The sequence below is a fragment of the Ixodes scapularis genome, unplaced genomic scaffold, assembly GCF_016920785.2.
Source record: "Ixodes scapularis isolate PalLabHiFi unplaced genomic scaffold, ASM1692078v2 PGA_scaffold0__279_contigs__length_252992795, whole genome shotgun sequence".
NCBI lineage: Eukaryota > Metazoa > Arthropoda > Arachnida > Ixodida > Ixodidae > Ixodes > Ixodes scapularis.
Genome location: NW_024609835.1, coordinates 72036274 through 72061776, shown reverse-complemented (window position 1 = coordinate 72061776; position 25503 = coordinate 72036274). Strand labels below are relative to the sequence as shown.

The window sequence follows — 25503 nt, the reverse complement described above, 5'->3', positions numbered from 1 at the left end:
GAAGCCAGGGTGAGCTGTCTATTGGGAGTGGAACATAAATCAGGATACTGCGGTACTTTTGCTTTCATGGTGATCTCTGAACACTGTAAATACTAAGAAACGTTGAAGGTTTGTTAGGTGCCAGCTGCCACTTAATTGCTTTTATTTGAGACTAATATACCCTTGGTCTTCCCAAACTATGACCCTCCAGCCTGTATTTATGACGTTCTATATTGTTTTAAGTCTGAGCACTGCAAAAAATAATCACCCTGGAATTTCAATATTCCAGGCTGCTTTTGACTATACCTGAGGGAGAAAGGTACCACCAGGCTGAAAGGGCAGCCCGGCACCAGAAGATACGGCGGTACCTGTCAGAAAAGCTGTCCAATCTCAAAAGAAATCACTACAAAGGTATGTGCATCTATACTCTAACTTCCTTAATTAAGTAATATACTATTTTGGGTCTCCAGTTTACAAGCAATTATTTTAAATGACGGTACAGATAAATTATTTAGTGGTTAATACCCAGGTAGCACACCGCGTCGGCCGGTATCGGGACTACGCCGGCCGGTCCCGGTAACAGGATGGCGGCGCCCGGCCATTGGCGCCGGTGAGCTACCGGCCCCGGCCGGCGTCGGGGTTTCGTCTTGCTCACTGGCCAGTTCAGCCGAAGAAGTTACAGTGACTGGCCGGCATCGGGTTTTTGCTGTCTTTGCTGGCCAGTCTTTCCATGGAGGTTCCAGTAACTGGCCGGCATTGGTATTTTGCTGTCTTTGATGGCCAGTATTTACATGGAAGTTCAGTAACTGGCCGGCATCGGCACTTTGCTGTCTCTGATGGCCAGTATTTACACGGAAGTTCAGTGACTGGCCGGCATCGGCGCTTTGCTGTTTAGGCTGGCGAGCCCCGCCATGGAAGTTCCGTTTACAAACCGACATCGTTTTATCTTTTTTTTTTTTTTTGCCGTTTTTACTATGCAGTCAAGTCATTCAGATTCTGACGAACTGTGGCAATTCATAAATAGCGAGTGGAAATATTCGCATAGATCGATCCTTCGCAAATAACTGCCGACGCTGGTGTATTTGATCCCAGCATGGCAAGGCTGACGTGTTTTATTGCGAAAACGCGAGAAAAAAACACTGCGGCGAGGAACATTTGCAGTTCAGAATTCGAGAATCTGACCACCAACGCCATGAAGAATAAATTACACAACGCCGAACGATACCTTTTCAGGAAGCTAGTTTAATTTGATGCACTATACTTAAGGTCGGTGGTATACGCACGTATTTGGCTCTGATAAGAAAATTAAAATAAAAACGGTGTAGCGGAGAATCCGAATGAAGAGCAACAACCACAATTAACAAACACGTGGCATGATTGAGCACGCGCTTTGAGTTACAAAAACTATAATTTGCATTGCATTGCAGAATCTGGACAAGAAAGAGATGTGTGTATTGCTTATGACGCTACGAGAAGTACATAACTCTCCTGAGATCGTGTTATTGGTGATTTTAATTGAGTGTGAAAATATGCTATTTCAGTCAAGAATCGGCTGTTTTCTGTGGTAGTTACGATCATCTAACAGAAATATTTCAAATTTTGACATAGCCAGACGATCTGTCCCCCGGTAGCTTATGTTATATACGACATACCGCACCAAAAACAAAAAAAAAAAAAAAATATCAAAACATTTTTTTTTATTTTTTTTTTTTTTTAACACGATAAAGTCGTTGTGGATGTTTACACTGCCGGGTCGTGAATGTGACCCCTTGACGCTGCGAAACGTAAATGTTCTAATACCGAACGATGCCGTCTCTGAAAGCTAGTTTAATTATCCGCACTGTTCTTGGATCTGAGGAATAAAAACATGTCTAGGCCTAATAAAAAAGTAAAACTGCGGAGCGCAACCTCGATAAGTACAATCAGGCGGCAGGCGAGGGAAATATCACTGATGTACCAGAAGAAAATTAAGTACTACTTTCCGTAAGTCAGAAAAATAAGAGATGTGCTTAATACGTACCGCGCTGTGAGCTCAGCTAAATAACTGTCTTAAAATAGCGGTATTTCTGTTTTAACAGTGGGTAAAGTTGACCACCTTCAGACAAACTTCGGCTGCATCACTGTGGCAGTTTGACCACTTACACATTTTCTCATTTTGCTCTCAATATTCCCATTATTATAACCTTCTTTACTTCGTTGAAAGGACTTGCGCTGTTTGCCTACTACACTGACCCAGAAATTAGCACGGAGGGAGCGAATTATCCCGGCAAAACAAGAGGGCCACGGCTTGTGCATTCCATCAATTTAAATTTGGGCTCGCACTTCTTATTTCCACATTTTGCGTGATTTGTACCCTAAAGTAAGGGGCCGGCAACTGCAAAAAACATAAAAAAAAACATTAAAAAGAAATAAAAAACGTAGGAAAAAAAACAATAAAAAACTTCGCGCTCCCGGGATTCGAACCACCGACCACACGATCACCCGCATCGCGCGTTAACCACCAAGACCAAATCGCCAAATCGAAAACGCGTTGTTTTTAGTAGTTTGTATGTCTGCTGAGTTCGTTTGAATACATTGTACGGTTAGTTTCGTATGTAATTTTTTGTTACGTGTTCAGGACGTATTTCTAATATTGTGGCAATTTTTGCATACTCAATGATTCATTATTACTGTGTCTTTTAATAGTTTTTTAATGCGCTTTGCTGATCGTTTTATTGCAAGCGTGATGAAGATACGCGAACATAGAGAAGTCGTTAGACATCCATAATAGCCAACGAACGCGATCCAATCCAATCCGCAGCCTTGTTTTGCCGGACGTGTTGGCCATGTGTGTTTCACGTCTCTGTCTTGAGGTCAATTTAACGATTAGTCGTGATGCGTGGAGTTTAACTTAGTTTCAAATGTGTCCGAAAAAGAAGGAAGCGACTGTGAGCCGTGGAACTACGTCGAATCTGCTCAACAGCCAAGATCATGGCACGGTCGTTTCAAAGTAAGTTCCTTTCTTTGCCCGTTAGGGCTAGATTATTCTTTTTTCCGTTCAAAATGCTTGTTATTGTCTAGATCGCTTGCTTTTACCAGTATTACTAATTGTGCGCGAATGGTGCTATGCGAGGCTGTTTTGCTTCGTTCACAAATAGGCTGTGTACTCGGTCCAGGTCCATCAATAGCGGCGGAACTTTTTGGGAGATGGGGGGGGGACGGCGGCGCCGGCGGCGGCGGCGGGCGTGCGGGCGGCCGGCCGGCCGGCCAGCCGGCTAGCCGGCGGGTGGAGGCGGAAAGGGGAGGGGGAGGGGGGGAAGTTTGATTGCCTCCCTCCACCGTATTGTTCACTGGTAAACTAGGATGCTGGAAGAGCGCGGTGCCCCCCCCCCCCCCCCCCCCCCAAAAAAAAAAAAAAAAAAATAAAGCACTCAACTCAGCGCGGTGCCCCTCCATCGTCTAAGCTCTAGGTTAGACACTACGGGTGGATTCCGTGTGCGTATTTGCGTCCGGAGAGCTGAGCCAGGCAAAAGGCAGAGGAGGATCGAGCAAGTCCGTAGCTTCCGCCGCGCAGTCGTCTGCAAACGGCTTTATTTTCGTGACTCGTTATCAGAAAAGAATTGTCAAAAATTGGTGCCGCGATGAATTCATCCCATGGTGATTTGCATAGCATACCGCTCCTGATCGCAAAACTTTGTGCCCACGAAATAATTTTTTGATGCCGCTTTTGGGGAAATTTACAAGCATGTCCTGGATTAAGGTAGTGTCTCGCCAGTTTATGAGAGGTATATTCAGTGTAAGTATATAGTGTTAGACATGCCTCACCCAATCCCTGTATTTTTTCGTTTGGTACTGCCTTGAGCGAATGGTGTAGGTTGTAATTGTTTTTAGTTGTTGCATAATTGTAGTAAGGTGGTGAGCTTTACTAATTGAACAGCTTGAAAAACAGTTCACCACAAAAGGCAAGGAGACAAGCAGAGTTACGTGTAAACCATACGCAAGCGCAGACTCTCGACTCGCATGAACAGAGAAGGAAAAAATAAAGAATGCGGAAGGAGCTCAAGCACAGGCCCAAGTGGAATGCGCCGATTCACCCATTAGCAAGAGCAGATTTTAAAACCATAATTTCCTTGTCTGTTAAGGCAACAGATTGATGGCCAATACATAAAGACAGCTTAATCTCTCTCTAAAGTCTACGATGAATTGTCACCTACTTATGCACTATTTACACTGCTCGTGTGTCATCCTTATAGCCTCGTCCCACTAGAGCGACAGACAGCAACAAACGACAGCGACACACGACGCACGCTGTCCCACCTGGCGGACACGACGCAGGACACGGGGACGAGGAAACTTCTTTCCTAGTGGGATTGGAGTTGTCAACAAAACACTTCAAAATACACAGATAAACAGTCTGGCGATGCGGTTTTCATATTTTGCTCTTTGGGCATTAAATGCGCCGACAAACACGGTGAAAGTGGAGACAATTACTTTGTTTCTTGATTAAAGCTTCCGCTTCTCTTCATTTGCCGTTGGCGACTTTCCACAAACAGTCGTGACAATTGACACTAAACTTTTTCTGAACTAGAATACCCGAATCGTTCCTTTTTTTTTTTGGGGGGGGGGGGGTTCGTTCGAGGAATTCTAAGTTAGCACCAAGGAATTTCACCCTGATTTTGAGGATGTTTAAAACTTCATATCCGAATGATCGAGGGCAGGCGTTTTATGGGGGACAATACAGCATCCCGATCATCACAGAACGTAATGACAGGTCTCGTCTGCCGGAATGGCTTGCCGCGGAACGTCGTGTCCTACTTCGTGGTGAGCGGTCTTTGGTCAGTCCTCGAACATGGGTGTATCCATCCTGATTTAGGGGCGTAGACCTCGGCGTCTTGAAGCACCAAATCGCGCACCAAGTTTTTGCAAGCAAAACCAGCCACAGACAAGCCTTTCGCAACATGACTGCCCAGCGCCAGCAAGCAAGCCGCGCCCGCGACCACTATGAGCAATCGAGGGACTGGAACTGCGGGAACGAGGAGAGGCCGCCAAGGGCTTCTCTGAAGGTCGAGCGGTGGAGCAAGCCACGGGAGGAAGGGTGGAAGGGTGGAAAGAGAAGCAACAGACGGCACAAGCGGGCGAGGAGGATAAGTTTGTATCCAACAGATGTTCCTCGGTGGGACTGCTTGCTGCGCTTCAAGTCCAACAACAGACAAGAACTCGTCCGTCGTCGATGGTTTGTCGGCGATTGTCGCGGGTGTTGGCCGTTGCAGTGGGACAGCATCGGCGACACGGAACTTTGTGGTGTCGTCGGACAAAAATCGGTGTTTGTCACTCTAGTGGGACGAGGCTTTTAGAGAAAACGTGAATAATTAGCAGATACTGTGAAAAACATACAAGGGAATTATTTTAGGCCTTTATTATTCATAGTATGGGCCACCAATGTGTTCGCACATCCGTCTGTTACCTGAGCTGCCAAGAAAATCGTGTTTACAGTCTTATGCATATGGGTGGGAGTCAGCACGTTCCACTTGGACCTGTTCGAACTTTTGCTAAAGCTCCTTCCGCATTCTTTATTTTTTTTCTTCTCCAATTTGTGAGTTGGGAGTCTACACTCGTATGTAGTGTATGTATTCCTCTCCTTTATTCCTTGTTTTTTGTCTGTTATTTTTCAGGATGTTCAATCAGAATGAACTCACCACCTTATTACATGGAAAGGCTGTTGTTAATTCCAAAGTGTCTGTAAAACAATCTACCTGACATCTTTTGCTCACGCCCCGGTTTCTGAAGCTCACATTCTCCGAACACAGCCTTTCTGATTTCTCTGATTTTTTTATTTTTTCTTTTATGCTCAATAGATCAAGTTGTGAGTGTGCACCAGTCTGCGTCCTCTGTGTTCCTGTCCTTTTGTCCTTGTCTTTTTGTGCACTTTTTTCAAGTTGGTCCATGATATTTTTTATCGTATATTCTAATCTGTGTTTTCATCTTTATACTTGCTGCAGTCCTTACCAAGTAGAAGTTGGCATTCAATTTCACCATCCTGATGTGAGTGTCCTGAGACGACACAGAATGACAGCTTCCTCTGCTGAAGGCCAGGCTTGATGGAAGACTGCCAAGGCTGTTCATGGTAAGGTGCTCTATATATTGAGCAATATAATAGCAACTTATTGCTGATAGGATTGTTTTTAACGCAGACTGTGTTTATGGACTGGCCTTTAGCAATTCCGATGCCACTCACGTGGAATGAAACACTCTAGCGGAATTGCGCATCCCATTCGTAAGCGGAATGCTGAGTTTACAACAGAAGTGCGTCTCAACTTGCTGCCAGTATTGCTGTGTGTGTTGTGTTTGTATTTTTATTTGTTTGTTTAATGTTCCCAATAATGGCTGCAGCCTTCCCATTGGAAGTGGCAACACGCAAACACAAATGGACGGCAAGAGAGGTGAACAGCGCCACTCACGCCGTTCGCCACCGCACCCATTGGTTTTCGGAGAGGTTTGCAGTATTGGTCTCTATGGTATTTGGTCATATATCGCACATGAACACAACCAGGGCACTGTGCCTACAATTCAGCACTCGCAAGATTTGCGTGAATACACCCTGCAGCTGGTCACACTTTCAGAGTAATTTTAATGTTGCAAAAATGAATAATGACATTGGCATATTTCTCGTGCCAAATCCTTCATGCCTGTTCCGAACTCTGATCTCCACGAGATCACAGTAGAGTCGTTTCTGTTGTACAGTAAAACCTCGTTAATTCAACCCCCGCTAATTCGGATAATTTGAACTGTCGATCCGGTCCCGTCAAACATATGTATTAGTCAATGGCAGCAAACGCTCATTAATTCGGAGGGAACGCGGCGCACTATGGTTAATTCGGACAAATTCGGCAGGTGGTGCTAGCTACCGTCTGTTCCAAAGGGTATGACCGCTATCCATCCGAAGTGCGCACGTGGTTTTTCCGGTTTTCCCATGGTTCTTCGCTCTTTCGGTTCTCCGTGTTTCGCACCAGTTTTGCTCTGGATCGCCGTGCTTCAGCGCGTTACTCTCCTGGCATGGAAGCAGCAGAAGCATTGCTGCAACGGAAAAAGGGTAGCACAAGTGACCGACGACCGGAATGGCAAAATCGCGATACGCGGGGCTATTGTTCCCGAGCGCACCAATAGCAAGAGTGACAGTCACGTTTTATGCCTCAACGCGGGGATCCTAAAGCCCGCCATTTTAACAACTATCCTATCCCTCAATTTTTCGCCGGCCACCCCTGCATTGAAAAATGCAACGTGACTGGCACTCTCGCTATCGGCGCTCGGGGAAAATAGCGCCGGCTGTCGCGATTTCGCCGCTCCGATTACTGGTCAGTTTTGCTACTCGTTTTCCGTTGCAGCTGTACTAGGCTAAGAATTTAGCGACGAAAGTGGAAATACTGAGGGCCTTGGAGGGCGGCGTCTCTCGACAAGTGATGGAAGGTTGCGACGTCAAGAGAAGCCCTTTGGCTACATACGTAAAAATTGTGGCCGATATCCTACAGGCTTTCGAGAGCGAGAAGTTCAACACGAAAAGAAAGCGGCCTTGGAAGGTGGTGCACCCGAAACTAGAAGAGGCCTTGCTGTACTACATTGTCAGCGCACGGGATGCGTAGCTCCGACAGTGCGAGTGCGGTGGAGCACTCGACCGCGCTAAGGAAAGTTGCCGTCTCCGCCCAAGTGTCGTCCAGAAAGCAGGCGGTAATAACAGATTTCTTTTGAAAATAAAGGAAACGTTTTCGCGCAGCTTTCTTTGTTCTTTCGATATTTCGACCTTCGGATAATTCAGACATTTTTGCCGGTCCCATGAGATCCAAATTAACGAGGTTTTACTGTAGTGGCACGGCAGACTCTATACTTGTTTTGCTTCAATCTTTGTAAGGGGGATGCTGTAATCCAATTCTACTCATCCCTGGTGTACTAGATAGCACCATATTTGCAGATATAGTCTTCAGATTTTGTAGTTCCATCGAAATATATTTCAGCTTATAAAATATTTGTTATTTGGCTTGTAAATTTTCAAGCAGATCTAGATTGAAGGCAGCAAATATCTTACCTGCAGTCATGGTATGTTTCCGAAGTATATTGCATTAACATAATTGACCCAACCTCTGATTTTTGTTTTCAGTGCCTCTAGCGAATTGTGGATGCTAGGATTGCTTTTGTTTGTTTCACATTATCTACAACACTTTTTTCACCTTTATACTCAGTGCAGCCCTTGCCGAACGGAAGCTAGCATCGACTAGGCCAATTCGTTCCTGCATCACCAGCCGACCCGAGGATCAGGTCCATGGCAGTCTGCAAAGGTTGTTGATGGTAAGCTGCCTTATATATACAGCTGTGTAATAGCAGCTTGTCCTGGATGACAATTTGAAATGCGTGTTTATGTTTTAGAAAGTGAAATTCGCATGGGCATACTTGCAACGTGAAAGCTTACCAAGCCTGTTCTGATCTTTCATCCTTTTGAGATTTCAGTACAGCCGTTTCTGCTGCACACATACTGCCTACTTCGGCCAGGTAGAGACTTGATACATATGAAGGTAAGCAGGCGATTATCAACTGCTCAGTGCTGTCCGTGGTGACGTTCTCTCCTTATCAGATGACTTACCATGCTTGGTTCGCAAGGCATTTTAAAAGGAGAGCAAGTCCGCTGGTGCATGATGCTCTCAGTACTGAGCAGTCGACGATCGCTTGTTCACACTCGTAGAGATCACGACTGTACTTCAAGCTCGGCAAGTGTGAGACTTATGTGATTCAGCCTAGCTGTGGTGTGCTGAGCGGTATATGTAGAGCTAGTTTACTTGTGCACACACAGTGGCTGTGCGGTATAAAACGCGCCCAATTGGCAACTTTAATGCAGTATCGTGTAGTTCCATTGATGTTTTCTTTTGGCGTGCATGATATGTGTTCACACTTTTTTTTTTCCTCGCTTACCGACAGTCCTAGCTGTCTGCAGAGAGTAAGTGTGAAACATGCCAACAAGCCTCTAAAGCAGTATGCAGTGCAATTTTGGTCTATTGTGCAAGCGAGGAAGAAGACTGCTCGTTTGGCTGTTGAGGCTGCGACATAGACATTAGATAGTTTTATCTGAGCATTGTTACGACCCGCTCCACTCAAAAGGAAAGCACCTGCATGCTCACAACGCTCAGTCAGCAACGACCAGTCGGAGCGCAGATGGCGATGGAGCAGACAACTCCTGCACCCCGATGACCTCTGCCGACTGAGCGTTACGTGCGTGCCTAATTACTTTCCTGCTCAGTGGCTGAACGGAGCGGCCCGTAAAAAGCGCTCAGCTAAAACTTTTTCTGATAGGGGGTGGCTGACACATAGATATTTCAGGCAGAAGGATGGCCGACATTGGCTCACATCAATTCTCAGTATGAGCAGCTCTCATCGCAATACGGAAATAATGATTCAAACTTCCTCTACCCCTTTCTGAAGGTTTTGAAGGTGCTCCTAGCAGTATTGTTGGGCTAGACATAATCATACCCAGATCCACTCCAATAAATTCTAAGAGGATGAAGTCAGTTGCCACATAGCTTGCGCAAAGCTAAATCTGGAACTCACTCCTCCTTCCTGTTTTTCACTGTATTGAGAACCTTGTCTCAGTATGTGATGGGTCTGTGAAGAAAATTGACCAGATAAGCAATATTACTCAGAAAATAGATGTCCCATACATATTAACCTGCACCTACCAGCCACTGTACACCACCTCACTACTGATTTGTTATCTTTCTATTGATTTGCCTGAACTGTTCGCACCTGTAGATATTAATGATGATCACGAGGGAATGTTTCTTGTCATATGATGTCATATGCTTAAAGTAAGTGAGGCTTGCGGGCGTTTTCAAGGGCTATGGGGCATGCCGATGGTAAACACTCAATGTGAGTTTATGGTAGACGCTAATAATATATACTAGTTTCTGGGTAAGTCGCTATTTTTTATTCGGTGAAGTCTGCAGATGAGTTTTAGTCAGGTTGCCATTATGTGGGAACACAGGGGCCATACTCTGCAATATATTATATGTTTACATGTGTCTACCCAATCTCATTAGTATGTGTACAACAATGAGCTGTATTCGCGACTCCAACGATCTATAGGGGGCGCCACCACCAAACAAACATGGCGGCTGGGAACAGGTCGCGTCGGCTCGGCCAGGCCGCCTGAACGGGTAGCGCATTCAATTTAACAGATTTTCTTTTGTTTAATGCCCTATTTTATAGGTATTTCAACTGCGACGGTTAAGTGTAGCCGGTGCAGATAAACTTGCAGAGCATAGTTTTGTTTTCCCGGTGCTTTTTGTTCTTTTCATGTCAAACTTTTGTTTCGGAGGTTTTGTTCATTACCGAAACTATGGGCTCCGGAGAGACGGTAATAGACTCTAATCAGTTTTGATCAGGTAAGGAAAGCAGCGATGACTACAGAATTGTTCCACCGACAGTAATTTTCAACTAACTCGCATCACTCGACCATACGACTTATCTGTCGGCGAAATCGAGCTTTTGTGCGTATTAAGAAACAGCTACAGTCGTCTGCTCGATCAGCAACACAGGCTGCAGGAAAATTACGAAAATTAAGCAAGCGCTTCTTGAGCCAAGCTTGAGCTTCTTGAGCCCCACTAAGCAGCTGATACTCGTATTTCAACTCAGGTTTTAGTGGCAATCGAAGTCATTTTGACGAATGTGCGGGTTATGCATTATATTACGTACCATGTCCCACTAAAGGGATATTAGTATGTTATTTGGGCTGAAATATGAGCTTACTTGACAAGCTATTAGGTGAACTGCTGAATCAAAGTATATTTGACAGACGGAGAGATACTACCTAAACTCAGCCATATGGTTCTAGCCGGCAGCACGGAGATGATTGCGGACAAATTTGAAGAGAGTCTTCATCGGAGATTCACGCAGAACCCCTCTGCATTAAACTTGACTTCAAATCCTGAATGGAGAAAGAGAGTATCTTTTGTGGCCGGACAACCTGAGCAATGTAGACGAATATTGCTGCTGGCTTCAACGAGGGTATATTATAAATATTGGAGGCGCAATAGATCATAATGTCGTGACAGCTTCTAACTTTGCGAGACGCGTCCCCCATTTTTTGAAAGAAGACAATATCCCTCATTAATCGTATGCAGCGAGGAGGTTTTCGAGAATCAAGTAGATGCGAAATCAGCCCAACTTTTTCGGTGTGGTCCAGAGGCTTTTTCGGTGAAAAGCTGCCAAGATGAATAGCCAATGCACCGACCAGCGTGGGTGGCTCAATCTTGACGCTAATCAAACACAGCCAAATTCAAGAAAAGCAGCTAATGAACCTTCCCATTCACTTGACTGCAGCATTGGGGTTCCCTCCAGTGAAACACCTCGTCTGTTTTACATACCACTTATCAGTTACCGAGTAGTCGTCACTTTGAATGTCATTCGAGACAGAGAAGAAATCAAAACGTTTTTCCTTGATTCCTCCCCATCCAAGAAATTGAAAGCACGCGATTGTGTGTTGTGGAGTAAACAGGCTTTCAAACAGGTGATAGAAAAAAAACAATTTACTGAGGCTTCATCACACTGATGAACACTCAGGCAAGCTTGAGAAATATTCAGACCTTCATCAAATTACATTGTTTGCCACCGCATCGACAACACGTGTCCGTGAAAGCCGCCAGAGACGTGGAGAGGCGCAGAGCGACCTGTTCTGGCTGGTTCCCGGTTTTCCTGCTTGGTGCTGTCCGTTTTGCTAGGGTCGCGAATATGTCAAGGATATGATTTGTCATTGTCTCAGTAAGACTAATGAATCGCTATATTTACCTAAAAATGCTGGATCTCTCGCACCTATCGGGACGAACGGCAATGTTAAACTACATGCCAACTACTCCGGCGAGTTTGCCCGTCTCTCGACATGCCCTTTTGAATTAAAGTAGATGATTTCCACGAGCCTTTCTTTGAAGTGGGCCTTCTTCATGCAAATAGCTAACCTTGATTATGAGATAACTGGGCCATTTTTGCCGCTTGGTTATCCAGTGTGTTGTAACAGGTGTCCCTTAGGGCAATCAAAGTATTTTTGTTTTGATATAGTTTCCAGATTGAAAATGAAATGAAGACAATTAACGCATTGGTTACAAAAAGTTTTTCTTTTACATGGGCTTCTTGTCTCATGCCTCTGGTTTTCTGGCCACTTGATTAGCTTGGTTTATCTTTTTAGAGGTGATACTTACTTCGTTTTTGTGCTTTTGTTTTGGGTGTTTTTCAGGCTGATTTTCTTTTTTTTTTGTTCTCAATAGTGTGTATATATTGCGCCGTTGAGTTCAATGAAAATTTGGTTTCGAGTCAGCGCTCTGTCCGTGTCCTTTACCCTGTCCGTCGTCCTTTGCGCTGTTTTAGCCTTTTAAGTGCTTGCCCAGTTTGGAATTTCTGGATTATCATGTGCAGCTGGTAATTATTTACCCTGTCATTTTACTGTGCTGTTGATTCTCTTTGCAGGTGCTCTAATGAAGGACTCCCCTTCCTGGGTGCATGGTCGACTTACATCACAAGCTGCATGAAAAGTGTGAAGAACATTTCCTAGGCCCGTGACATGCAGCCTCTTTCATCCAGCGCACTCCTCTAGCGACAAGCCCATGATGACCAGCCAAGCTGTAGCTTCACTGGAGCTGACAATAAACAATTACGGTAACAATTTTGTATGTTTTATTTGCTATCATGTGTATGAGCGACAGATGGCTGTGGCAGCCGCTTTACCAATGAGGTGTATACCTATGCCAGAAATTTACTTTCATGTACAGTGCAACATAATTGTTTACACTCATTTGTTGTTAAAATTATTCTTCTTATGAACTACATCATTTCTATTCAGGTGTAAATTGCACACAAAACCACATGTTAGGCTGTATGACAAGACCGGGAACTGTACGATTTTAGCCCGCTAGCCTGGGGTCTTGCTGGTATCTTGCGGTACTGCTGGTAGTGCACCGGGGATTTGTGCTGGCAGCAGCCCGGGAACTCGCTGGGGCAAAACAAGCCCGGGAACTGTATGGCTTGAGGCCGCTAGCCTGGGGTCTTGCTGGTATCTTGCCGCGTTACTGGTACTACGCTGGGGATTTGTGCTGGCAGCATCCCGGGAACTGTATGGCTTGAGGCCGCTAGCCTGGGGTCTTGCTGGTATCTTACCGCGTTACTGGTACTACGCTGGGGATTTGTGCTGGCAGCAGCCCGGGAACTCGCTGGGACAAAACAAGCCCGGGGACTGTATGGGTTGAGGCCGCTAGCCTGGGGTCTTGCTGGTATCTTACCGCGTTACTGGTACTACGCTGGGGATTTGTGCTGGCAGCATCCCGGGAACTCGCTGGGACGCCCAGTGCCGGGCGTCCCAGACAGTCCCAGTCACTGGCCAGTGACTGGCAATCTCACTGGCCCGTTGTCGCCCCGCGGTGCGTTTCCAGCGTCGCCCCAGTAGGATCTTACCGGCAGACCGGTACCGCCCCAGTCCCAAACCGGCGAGTTGTGCTACTTGGGTATATCTAAATGTTTATGCAAACAACTTTAAAGTAGTCTGTTGATCAGCTGACCACTTGAAAAAGGCTGTGGGTTGCTTGGTCGCTACAGCCATCCCATCAGGCCGTGCTCGCTCACTCTCCAAAAAGTTGCATGGTCACACAATTACAATGAAGCACGTCACTCTTACTGCCCCTTAGTCGTCTCTAGGCCCACTCTGCTGTTTACGTATGTCAATGGTCGTCCTGTGTTTGGACTCATTTCTGATCTCTGAATTGCCCTTGATATGTCCAGGCTCATCCCTTTGCGGCCTGTCCTCCCCCGATGCGTGGTCCCACCACGGACTGCCCATGCTGTTGCAGGTCTGCCATCGCTTGCACCCCATGTTGTAGCCTTTTTACCCTTTTCTTCATATTAATTTAGCTTAATTTATATATTGCCAATACTATTGAAATGGAACAAATGTACTATCGCAGCCAATATGAGCTGAAACGCCACTGCACGTGGCACGCGATGAGAGTTGTCTCTCAGATTGTTCAGCAAACCTTGGTATGCGTTGAGGTAGAAACAAATCACTTCTTGTGCTCGTTGCACCACTATGCCGTTCCGTGTCAATTTTCAGCTCATGGTGGCACAATGAGTGCAAGAAGCAACCTGCCTAAACCTCAGCAAACACTGAGGTTCACTGATAATCCGACAGGTGGCTCTGATAGTACCGCACGCCAAGCGTCATGGCGCTTCAACTAATATTGGTCACAATAGTACTTCCTCGAATGTTTCTGGTTTTTCTGTACTACCTAGCCATTCCGCCCAGCGAAACAATGTATGATTTCATAACTTCATAATAAAAATATCAAAGCAATGCAGCTTGTTTGACTTTATTCTTATTAGTAGCTGCATTCGCCGTACTCAAATGTCGGCTGGCGATTACCAGTGTGCAGTGGACAATATAATTAAATTCTAAGTGGGATATGCACCTTGTCATGCTCCAGGCATGACATAATTAAGTTTCCAGATTATGCAGTCACATATTGTTGTGTTTTTTAAGTTGTGGCCAACTCGATTTGTTTCAAATTAGCCATGAAACCACCCTAATCAAACCGTAAAAAATAGGCGTCTCAAAATACGACAGGTCATTCGACCATCAGACCAATCCAACAGACCATCAAACCATCAGGCCATCAAACCATCAGGCCAACAGACCATCAAACCATCAGGCCATCAAACCATCAGGCCAACAGACCATCAAACCATCAGGCCAATAGACCATCAAACCATCAGACCATCAGGCCATCAAACCATCAGACGTCCCAAAATACGACTCCATCAGACCATTAGACCATCAGGATTTTCCTGATGGTCTTTTCGATAGGGTTTCGAGCTCGCCCCGCGTGAAGGGCCGGTCCATGCCGTAATCCGGAGCCAGGACTTCATCGTGGTATGGCGAAGGACAATTCCTCAAGTAAAGGCTGGGGAAAAAAGAGGTCCCTTGCCATTCCGGCGAGTTGTTTCTCAGTCTAGTTGAGCTTAAGGGCAAGTGTGAGTGTTGCCCCTTTGCATTTCTTCTTTCCAAGAAACGCGCGATTCGTGGCCCACAGTTTCGATATCGACGTTTTCTCGGAGAGCGATGCGCTGTAGTCGAGCCAGCGGTGCTCGTCAAATTTTTGTGCGTAAACCTTCGCTTCCACCGTAGCCGTGGTGATGTTGAGTCTGGCTTCGGTGCTTTTTGGCCCTTTACGGTGCTTTTGTATCTTTAGCAGTCGCTTGGCCCACAGCTTGAGAAGGTGGAGATCGGGTGTTGGAGTATCTTCACCGATGTCCTTTTTGATGGTTGCAGTCCTCAGGGCGCTGTTGAGGCGTGATTCAAAGTCAGCGTCTTCAAGTTCCTCGCTGTTAAGGGCTTCCCTAAATTTGTTGCAGTGTACAATGTTCGCTGTGCGTTTTTAGAGCGCAGCTCTTAGGGGCCCGTTTCCAGCCTGAGCGGCGTCGCCGTCGCCGTCGCCGTCGGCGTGACCGCGCGTTGCATGCAACTGGTTGCGTCCTGCGCAACCTGTTGCAGCTCAGAGAAGATGCAATAGGTTGCATGGAACAGGTTGCCTACAACCTGCAACATGCAACAGGTGACCCTCAGGTCACGTGACCCCCCCCCCCAAGTCACGTTACCCCAGGTCACGTGGCCCCGCGAGGTTAGGAGGAAAAAGCAGGTCACTTGACCCCCCCAGGTCACGTGACCTGTTTTGGTACAGGTTGCATCCTGTGCAACCTGTTGCATGCAGCTCAGAGAAGATGCAACAGGTTGCATGCAACAGGTTGCCTACAACCTGCAACATGCAACAGGTGACCTGGTGGGTCACGTGACCTGGGGTTGCATGCAACCAGGTCACGTGACCCACCCCAGTTCACGTGACCCCCCCGTCACGTTACCCCAGGTCACGTGGCCCCCGAGAGGTTAGGAGGAGAAAGCAGGGGAGCAGGGAAGATGAGCAGAGGGGACAAATCCAAATTTTCATTACTGCGAAAAATTCTTTTAAAGACTTATCTCTTGTCCCTCGGCCGGCTTCGAACCGGAGCCCTTCCGTTCAGTAGCCCCACGTGGTACCTCTCCGCCAAAATTAAATAATTGAAAAACCCTGCAGCAGGAAAATAATAGAACAAAGAGAAGCTGAAAGCTGCTAAAGCGCCTTCATGTCTTAAAAGTAGCGCACGGTGCGTCGATGCACAAGGCACGTGCAACGTGCAGACTTTGGAACGATCATGGCGGCACAGCACGCATTCAAACTAGATTTCAGATGCCATGTTACAGTGGCCATGTTCTTCCCAGAATTGGCGCATGGCACGTGTCTCGAGCATTTCAAGAACAATGAATGCCGCCACTTTTCTCAGGATAGAGGGGCTTTAGCACCTGCTGCTAAACGTGCTGCCCGAGCTGAGGGTCAGCGCCGCCGGCGCCATAATCCAGCATGAGTGATATCACTAAGACGACGACGACGAGGCGTAATCAGACAGTTCTTTTTCACAAAATGAGCGAGTCAGATGAAGCAGCTGCTGCTAAACGCACTACCCGAGCAGAGGCTCAGCGCCGCCGGTGCCAAGATCCTGAAGTGCGTGCCGCCGAAGCTGAAGCTAAACGGCGCCGTCGACAAGACCCTGAAGTGCGCGACGCCGAAGCCGAGGCTCATCGCCGTCGCCGAGAGCAGCCAGAAGTGAGCGCCGCCGAAGCGGAAGCCAGGAGCCGCTATCGAGAGGACCCGGAAGTGCGCGAAGCCGAAGCAGAGACTCATCGCCGCCGTCGAGAGCAGCCAGGAGTGAGCGCCACCGAAGCGGAAGCCAGGAGTCGCTATCGAGAGGACCCGGAAGTGCGCGAAGCCGAAGCAGAGGCTTATCGCCGCCACCGAGAGCAGCCAGGAGTGAGCGCCGCCGAAGCGGAAGCCAGGAGCCGCTATCGAGAGGACCCGGAAGTGCGCAACGCCGAAGCAGAGGCTCATCGCCGCCGCCGAGAGCAACGAGGAGTGAGCGCCGCCGAAACGGAAGCCAGGAGCCGCTATCGAGAGGACCCGGAAGTGCGCGACGCCGAAGCAGAGGCTCATCGCCGCCGCCGAGAGCAGCCAGGAGTGAGCGCCGCCGAAGCGGAAGCCAGGAGCCGCTATCGAGTGGACCCGGAAGTGCGCGACGCCGAAGCAGAGGTTCATCGCCGCCGCCGAGAGCAGCCAGGAGTGAGCGCCGCCGAAACGGAAGCCAGGAGCCGCTATCGAGAGGACCCGGAAGTGCGCAACGCCGAAGCAGAGGCTCATCGCCGCCGCCGAGAGAAACGAGGAGTGAGCGCCGCCGAAATGGAAGCCAGGAGCCGCTATCGAGAGGACCCGGAAGTGCGCGACGCCGAAGCAGAGGCTCATCGCCGCCGCCGAGAGCAGCCAGGAGTGAGCGCCGCCGAAGCGGAAGCCAGGAGCCGCTATCGAGAGGACCCGGAAGTGCGCGACGCCGAAGCAGAGGCTCATCGCCGCCGCCGAGAGCAGCCAGGAGTGAGCGCCGCCGAAGCGGAAGCCAGGAGCCGCTATCGAGAGGACCCGGAAGTGCGCAACGCCGAAGCAGAGGTTCATCGCCGCCGCCGAGAGCAGGCAGCAGTGAGCGCCGCCGAAGCGGAAGCCAGGAGCCGCTATCGAGAGGACCCGGAAGTGCGCGAAGCCGAAGCAGAGGCTCATCGCCGCCGTCGAGAGCAGCCAGAGTGAGCGCCGCCGAAGCGGAAGCCAAGCAAAAGGCAAGGATCGCTAAGCCTGACGGTGCAACAAAAATTTTCCAACGGCTGTTTAGAGACAACCCGTTTGGGAGCGTATGTTCAGTCTGTGATCGGCTCTGGTTCCAAAACGACTTGCAACCGCTACCGGACAGATGTCACGAGACCCTAGAGCAATCATTTCCAAACTCGGACCTAACCCAATTCAAACTGTGCTCGACCTGCATACAATCAGTGCACAAGGGTCATATTCCTCATCTTTCCTCGAGTAATGGTTATGTATATCCCCCGAAGCCAGCCCACCTCCCACAACTGAACGCGGTGAGTGAGAGACTCATATCTCCACGAATTCCTTTCATGCAACTGCGACGGCTGATGCACGGTGGAGGTCAACACGGCATTAAGGGACCAGTAGTGAACGTCTGTGTTGTTGTGGATGACATGGTGACAATGTTGCCTCGTGCCATCGTACAAGACCGAGCCCTCAATGTACATTTGAAGCGGCGTATGCTTGCAAAGACGACGTACCTGGCAGGGGCAGTAAGGAAATGTGATCTGCTGCCGTGGCTTAAGCTGCTGTGTGATAGCACGCTGTACAAGCATTATAATGTCAAGTGCGATTTTGCCCGTTTGGGGGATATCGTAGAAGTGGACGAACACGACGAGATCGAGTTGCTCCCGCAGTGCTCAGACCTCAACGATCCGATCCAAGTGGCTACAGCCATGACTCTGGCTCAGCACACTCTCGTATGGGACGAAGACAAGTTTCTAGCCATTGCGCCAGGTGAGGGAAAAAGGCCCGTGAGCATCCTTTACGACGAACATGCAGAGGAGCTCTCGTTCCCACAGATCTATCTCGGTGAGCCGCGCCGAGTAGATGTCAGCGCAAAACCGACAGTCTTCACGCACGCCATGAGTGAGATCCGCAGGTCAGACCGTCGAGGGGCCACCCCGCAGCACGTGCTGTACATGGCCATGAAAGTGTTTAGGCACCGAGTAGCCGGTGACATGTGTGTGGCCTTCCGTAACATAAAAAGCACTGGAAACACCAACGAAACAACAGTTGCTCGACAAGGATTTTGTGCAGCAAGCGGTCGAGCACGACATGGCTTTCATGCATGGTATACCCAACACCGTGCAGTACTGGACACAACGCAAGAAAGACCTCTTTGCTATGATACGGCAGTTGGATAAGCCGACCGCGTTCCTCACTCTTTCTGCCTCAGAAATGCACTGGCCCGACCTTGTGCAGTTGCTTCAACGCCTTCGGTTGAAGCCCGGCGAGATCGAAGTACCACTGGAGCAAATGAACAGCATTTATTGAGCTCAGGTAGTAAACGACGATCCCGTGGTCTGTGCCAGATACTTCGACCGATTGGTGCGTGTAATTCTCAACATTCTCCGCAACACCCGTGTATCGCCTTTAAGGCCGTACATAGTCGTCGACTACTTTAAGCGGATCGAATTTCAGCACCGCGGGTCGGCACACGCGCACATTCTCCTCTGGCTTCATAACGCGCCCAACGAGGAGCTCTCGATGCTCATGCCCCAGACTCTTGAAATGGCCAACGTTCTGTTTTCCATCGACAACGGATGCTTGAAGCGGGAGCGGACTCAGGTGCACCAACACACGCATACCTGCTACAAGCACAACATGACCAGATGCCGCTTTAACGCACCTTTTATGCCCGTCGATGAATGTATGGTCGTAGTGCCTTTCCCCACTGTAGACAATGATGCGCAGAAGAAGAAAATCGAGAGCCTCCTAAACAAGTACGAGGCCATGCATCAGGCCCTGGAAACGACAAATTATGACTCCACGGAACAGTTTTGGGAACATCACGGTGTCGCGGACAAGGCGGAGTACATTTCTGTTCTCCGAGCAGGCACTCCTCGTGCCACCATCATGCTACCCCGTTCTGTGCAGCAAAAGTGGGTGAATTACTTGAACCCATGGGTTGCATCAATTCTCGATTCTAACATGGATCTTCAGATCGTCCTCGACACGTACGCGTGTGCTGCCTACGTGGTGGAATATGTAAACAAGGCCAACCGAGGTATGTCGAACCTCAATCGGGCAGTGCAAGAAATTGTCAAGGAGAAGGGGGACATGGCCTATTCTAAGGCACTGAGACATCTAGGTGTGAAAATGTTGAATGCCATTGAACTGTCCGCACAGGAGGCCGCATGGTGTTTGCTCAACCAGGATATGCCGGAGGCGAGTCGCGAAGTTGTCTTCGTGAACTCTGCATGGCCCGAGGAGAGGACGTGCATCGGAAGTCTGACGCTCAGATGGCGCAGGAAGGCTTAGTAGAATCAAGCACGGATGTTTGGAAACGGACGATGATCGAGCGCTACGAAGACCGCGTTCCCGAATTGGAAGCTGTTACTCTGGCAGAGTTCGCTACCGAGTACAACATATATACCTGCAGAAAGAGGAATCAGCGACGGATACTTCGCTACCGCGGTTACTCCGTAGACGATTCAGTCAACTTCAAGCGAGAACACGTCCTGCTCTTCTATCCATTCCGCAAATAAGTGGACATATTAGACCAAAACTGTTTCTAGCGTCTGTATGAGCAAAACATCGACGTCATTCTACAGAACAAGGCACGGTACCACAGTGACGTAGACATTGAGCAAATTCGTGCTGTTTGTAATTCCATGCTCCAGTCAAATGACGGGGAACATTGTGCCACTTCTGAGCTCCCAGATGTGAGACTGCACCCGATGGCCGTGGAAAACGACGACTCCGATCTCCTAGACATCGGTACGGTCCAATCCAATGCCCCGTTTAAGCAGTGCCCCGCCGTGTGCACGCGCCAAGACGTCATGAGCAGAGATCAGTACCTGGACACAATGCGGAAGACGAATGAGGAGCAGTACGAGATCGTCCGAGAAGTCGTGCATAGAATCACTACACCGGACTCTCCGCCACTACAAATCTTCTTCACGGGAGTGGCTGGGTGCGGGAAGACATTTGTACTGCGTCTCATCATGGACGTCTACAACAGATATTGCAATCCTGCTGGTTCAGATAATGTAAACGCCTATGTTGCCTGTGCTACAACTGGAAAGGCGGCGGTCGCGCTTGGTGGAATAACTGTACATGCAGCGTTCAGACTTACCATCAATAGGGATGGCGGACTGCGGGACAACGAGTTGAACACGTTCCGCTATGCGTTCAGGAACGTCAGGTGCGTGATTATCGATGAGGTTAGCATGATGTTCGCCGACATCCTTCAGAGAGTAGACTCGCGACTCCGCATCATCACTTGCAAATACCTGGAGCCTTTCGGCGGGTTAGACATCATCCTCTGCGGAGACCTGCGCCAGCTTCCCCCCGTTCGGGCCGCCGAGGTTTTCAAGCGCGTCAAGACGAACAGTGTGTTTAACACGGAAATCGCATGGCACCATTTGTCATACTTTGTCCTCACGAAGGTCGTAAGGCAAAGCGATCTCAGGTTTTCCACCATACTTACCAAAATTGGAGACGGTGCAGAATGGGATTCCGAAGAAATCGCATTGATCGAGAGTCGGTTCGTCACGCAACAACAAGCAGAAACGTGTTGTCCCGGTGGCATCCGCTTGTACTACTCCAACAAGGAATCGGACTACTACAATACAAACACGGCCATTGCAACCGAAGATAATTCTGTGGCATGTGCGGCACGAGACACAATCGTTGGATTCAGGTCTATGCAGGAGAAAACAGAGGCAATGCGCAAGGCCGAAACGCTGCCCAAGGCCGAACTCGGAAACCTGGCAGATATAATGCTATGCATTGGAAAACCATATATGCTCACACTCAATGTTGATGTTTCCAACGGTCTTGTCAATGGATCTGTTGGAATACTCCAATACATATATACGACACGCTCCGAGAGCCGGAACGTATCTGGCTGCATTTCGGTGAGCTTGGTTCCAAAATTGCGATTGGAACCGTGGCAGCCGCAAAATCCCGGCAGTTACGGGCATTCGACAGAAATATTCAGCAAAATTGGACACCTATCTAAAGACGCACAGTCACTTGCGTCATTGATAAGAAGTGAAGGATATCCCTGAGGAGATGCCAGCTACCCGTTGTGCAAGCAAGTGCTATCACCGTTCACAAATCACAGGGAGGCACGTATGAAAACGTGGTGTACTCGTATGCAAAGAGTCATCCACAGAAATTGGTATACGTGGCACTGAGTCGTGCTACAGATATCAACGGGCTCTACCTCACCAATGTGGACAATGACTTTACGTTCTACCACGGCAAGCCCAATCCGGACAGGCACTACTTGATGAGTTTCGTCGGCTGCTGTCACACAAACTCCAAACTGTTACTGCGAAGTGCTACGCAATGATTGAGCAACCTCACTTCTTCTCAGTCGCCGCGCTTAATGTTCGCTCTCTGCCGGCGCATTCCAAGGACGTGCCCCACGACCCCATCCTACGCCATGCATCTGTACTTTGCCTCTCCGAAACGTGAATGGATCCAAAACAGGCGGTAGAAATCATGGACTACCAGTACTGCTGCGGCGTCAGTAGAGAGAACAACAGAGCGGCGGGGGTGGCCATCTACGTGTGTAAGGGTCTGTCTGCCGTACCCATCGAGACATTTGTCACGTCAGACGAAGTTGGAGAATTTGTGCCGCCAACTTCGTCAACGGCTTGCTAGTGGTGGCTCTCTATCTCTCGCCTACGGCACTCACCAAAGATGTCGTGCATTTTCTGCGACTTCCGTGAAGCACACTTGCGTCAACACCAATGTTAGTAGTGGGGGACTTTAATGCAGACTTAAAGACGAATAAGGACTTCATACCACTTATGCAGGAAAACCTGCCATTTCTCTCCCTCGTAACAGCTCCCACTGCTGTGACGACCTCTCGAAACACATGCATAGACCTCGTCTTTCAAAATCAGCCGTTGGTCCAGCACCTGGAACACATATCCTGTCATTTCTCAGATCACAAGGCTTCCTTCATAACAATCAAGGACTGGGATAGGAGCGCTATTTAAAGTACCAGTATAGGAGGAGATTGCTCTATATTTGTATATATTGTAGGGATTTTGGATGCTGAACTTTAGCGACGATGAGGAGTGCACGCTAGGAAGAAAGGAGGAGGAGAAGAACGAAAGCTGGAGAATTGTTCCCTCGGACGGTCTTGCGAGCCTTGAGAGGTGTTCTGCGGAACACTCGGAGGAGCATCTACCAGCTTAGTTTTCAGTTGGAGCGTGCAAGTCGCACAAGACGAAGAGGACGAGGAGGACGATGAGGTTGAGGAGGAGGGATAGAAGGAGGAGGAGAGGAGATGCCAGATAACTGTTGTGCAAGCAAGCGGTGTCGTCATTCGTAAATAACACTGGAACTTCAAGATGTGACAACTACATCCCCTTTCTCCGGACAAGCGGTGAGCAAAAATACCACAATATATATATATATATACATATGAATACCTCAAGAGCAGGAAGAGGACTGACGGAAGGGAGGAGGAGCACGAGAGGAGGAGAGGAGGGGAAGGGGAGGACGAGAAAGTTCGGATGAGGAGGAGGGGCATACCCTCCCCTCCGTTCCATTCCCCCCGCCCCCTCCTTGGAGCGCATTTGGAATTTAGGGAATGTCATAGCTCAGGGCCTCTTCCTTCCTTTGCTACAGGACCTACACAGCCTAAGTTTCTAGAGCTTGAACATTTTTCATTGAAATTTAACACGGCCGACAATGTCATTAGGATATCCGACTAAAACGTAAACACCATTAACACGTTTCAGACCGGCTTCGGTACATTTATTGTAGGTGTGTTCCAAGCATGTGACCACTTTCATGACCCTGTTCCATGATCAACTATTGAAGTTCATCTTGCGTCAGATCTAAACAGATCACAATACCATCTTTGGGGTAAGTCCGTTATCAAGTCCAAAAGGTGTGTCAAGCATGAACCCTGAAAATTTGCCCACTGCTTAACTACGTGCTTTTTCTTTCATGTCCTGGTTGGCTGCTACACTGGAGAAGCTGCTGCACATCGTACCACGGCGGCTGATCATGGTGCTTTATTTAAATTAATAATGGGGTTTTCATCCAGGACGTAAATTGGAAACTCGCGGAGCAAACTTTAAGGTACATTGGTATAACAAGTGCGTACGTTGGTTTCGTACGTTATTGGCGTAAACCTTGGCTGGATATGCAACGCGCTTTCCAATATACACCACGGTTTTTCCCCAATCAATAAAATGTCAACCTGCCAAAATATTTGTTCTGATTCTATATTTCACAGCACAGCTGTTAGGCGACCATTCCCGGCTTGAATGGCGAGGGCAGCAGTAGGAGAAAGGTGGAGGAGGAACGGGAGGAGAGAGGAGGAGGCGAGGGGAGGAGGTTGAAGGATGAGGAGGAGGTGAAGGAAAACGAGGGATGGAGGAGGAGGAGGGGAGGAGGAAGAGGTGAAGGAAAACGAGGGATGGAGGAGGAGGAGGGGAGGAGGACTAGCAGGCAGGATCACGAGGGAGGAGGAGGGAGGAGGAACATACCCTCCCCTCAGTACCCTTCCCTCCTCCTCCTCAAGAGCTGCGCTCCAATCCGGCGTTACAGGGAGTTGTAAACGGCTTTTTTAACCTTGTCCTTTACCCGTCTCGTTGGCGAGAAATCGAAGCGGACGGGGAAGTGGTCGCTACCTCACGTATCCGGTAGGCATTTCCACTTGTGGTGTTGAATGTATGGGTTCGTGGTCCAAGTGAGGTCGGGTTTGGTATCCGACTGCCCGGTACCTCCTAGTCTTGTTTTGACTCCTTTCTTGTTGACCAGTTTTAAGCGGAAGGCATGCATCTCGCCCACTAAGTTTTTCGCCCCCGGAGATTCATGGTTGTATCCCCACATAGGGTGGTGGAGATTAAAGTCTCCTCTGTACAGCTTTTGTACTTTGGGGTAAAGATCGTGAATATGGGAGATCCATAGGTTGGTTATTTGCTGTGTCGCGGACTTGAGCGGTCTATACTAAATGGATGCTAGGACAATGTGGTGCTGCTGGACCGGGATCCGCACCACCACGATTTCCTGCCCATCGTTTGGATACGGGGTGAGGTCGACTTGGTGCTGAGGCCAGTCATCCCTCACGTAGACAAGGGCCTTCCCTGCAGGAGAAGTCGTTTCTCCAGGACGTTTGGTGGTTATGGAGGGACTGGAGCATGCCAGGTATCCATAAAGATTGACGGCTGTGGTGTTCGTTTCCTGAAGTAACAGTACGTCAGGGCGTTCGTCAAGCTTATCCAGAAGGCGTACTCGGAGCTCCGCTGCCCGATTGCGGAGCCTCTGACAGTTGCACTGGAGAACTCGGATCATTTTTCGTTGAGGATTTGGGCTACTAGCGCCTTTTGCCGGTTAGCAGTTTCCTTGTATTGCTTGATTTCCTCTTGCTGGGACTGGACTGTGGCTTTAGGCCTGTCGAGTTCAGCTTTGAGGTAACTGCACATGTTGCGAAGCTCTTGTGTTTCTGACCCTTCAGTGGGGGCCGGTTGGGGTACTTGGATGTTCTGCTTCACCTTGTCAGCCCATAAAGTGCCGCTCTGTGTTTTCGTAGTATTTTTTACTTTTTCTGTGTTCTCTGACGGCTGTTGGAGTCGGTGTTGTTTTTTTCAATTTCTGGATGTCCTCCCGCATCCGTTTGTTGGTTGCCGGCCACGTTGGGCATTTGCGATCGGTACCCAGGTGGCCTTTCTTCTTGCACCCCTGGCAGTAAGGAGTAGAGTCCGGACATCCTGGTCCCTTGGCGGGGTCAGTGTCGGCTAGGTCAGAAATTCCACAGGTCGGGCACACCGCCTGATTCGGG

The 25503-nt window shown here is 48.7% G+C and overlaps 1 long non-coding RNA gene across 1 annotated transcript; it reads left to right on the top strand.

Annotated features, from left to right (window-relative positions):
* The first annotated feature begins 290 nt into the window (after positions 1-290).
* On the top strand, positions 291-14322 carry LOC120843799. The gene is made up of 2 exons (XR_005716262.3): positions 291-390; positions 13759-14322. It is a non-coding gene; the product is annotated as an uncharacterized LOC120843799 (long non-coding RNA).
* Positions 14323-25503: the final 11181 nt, after the last annotated feature.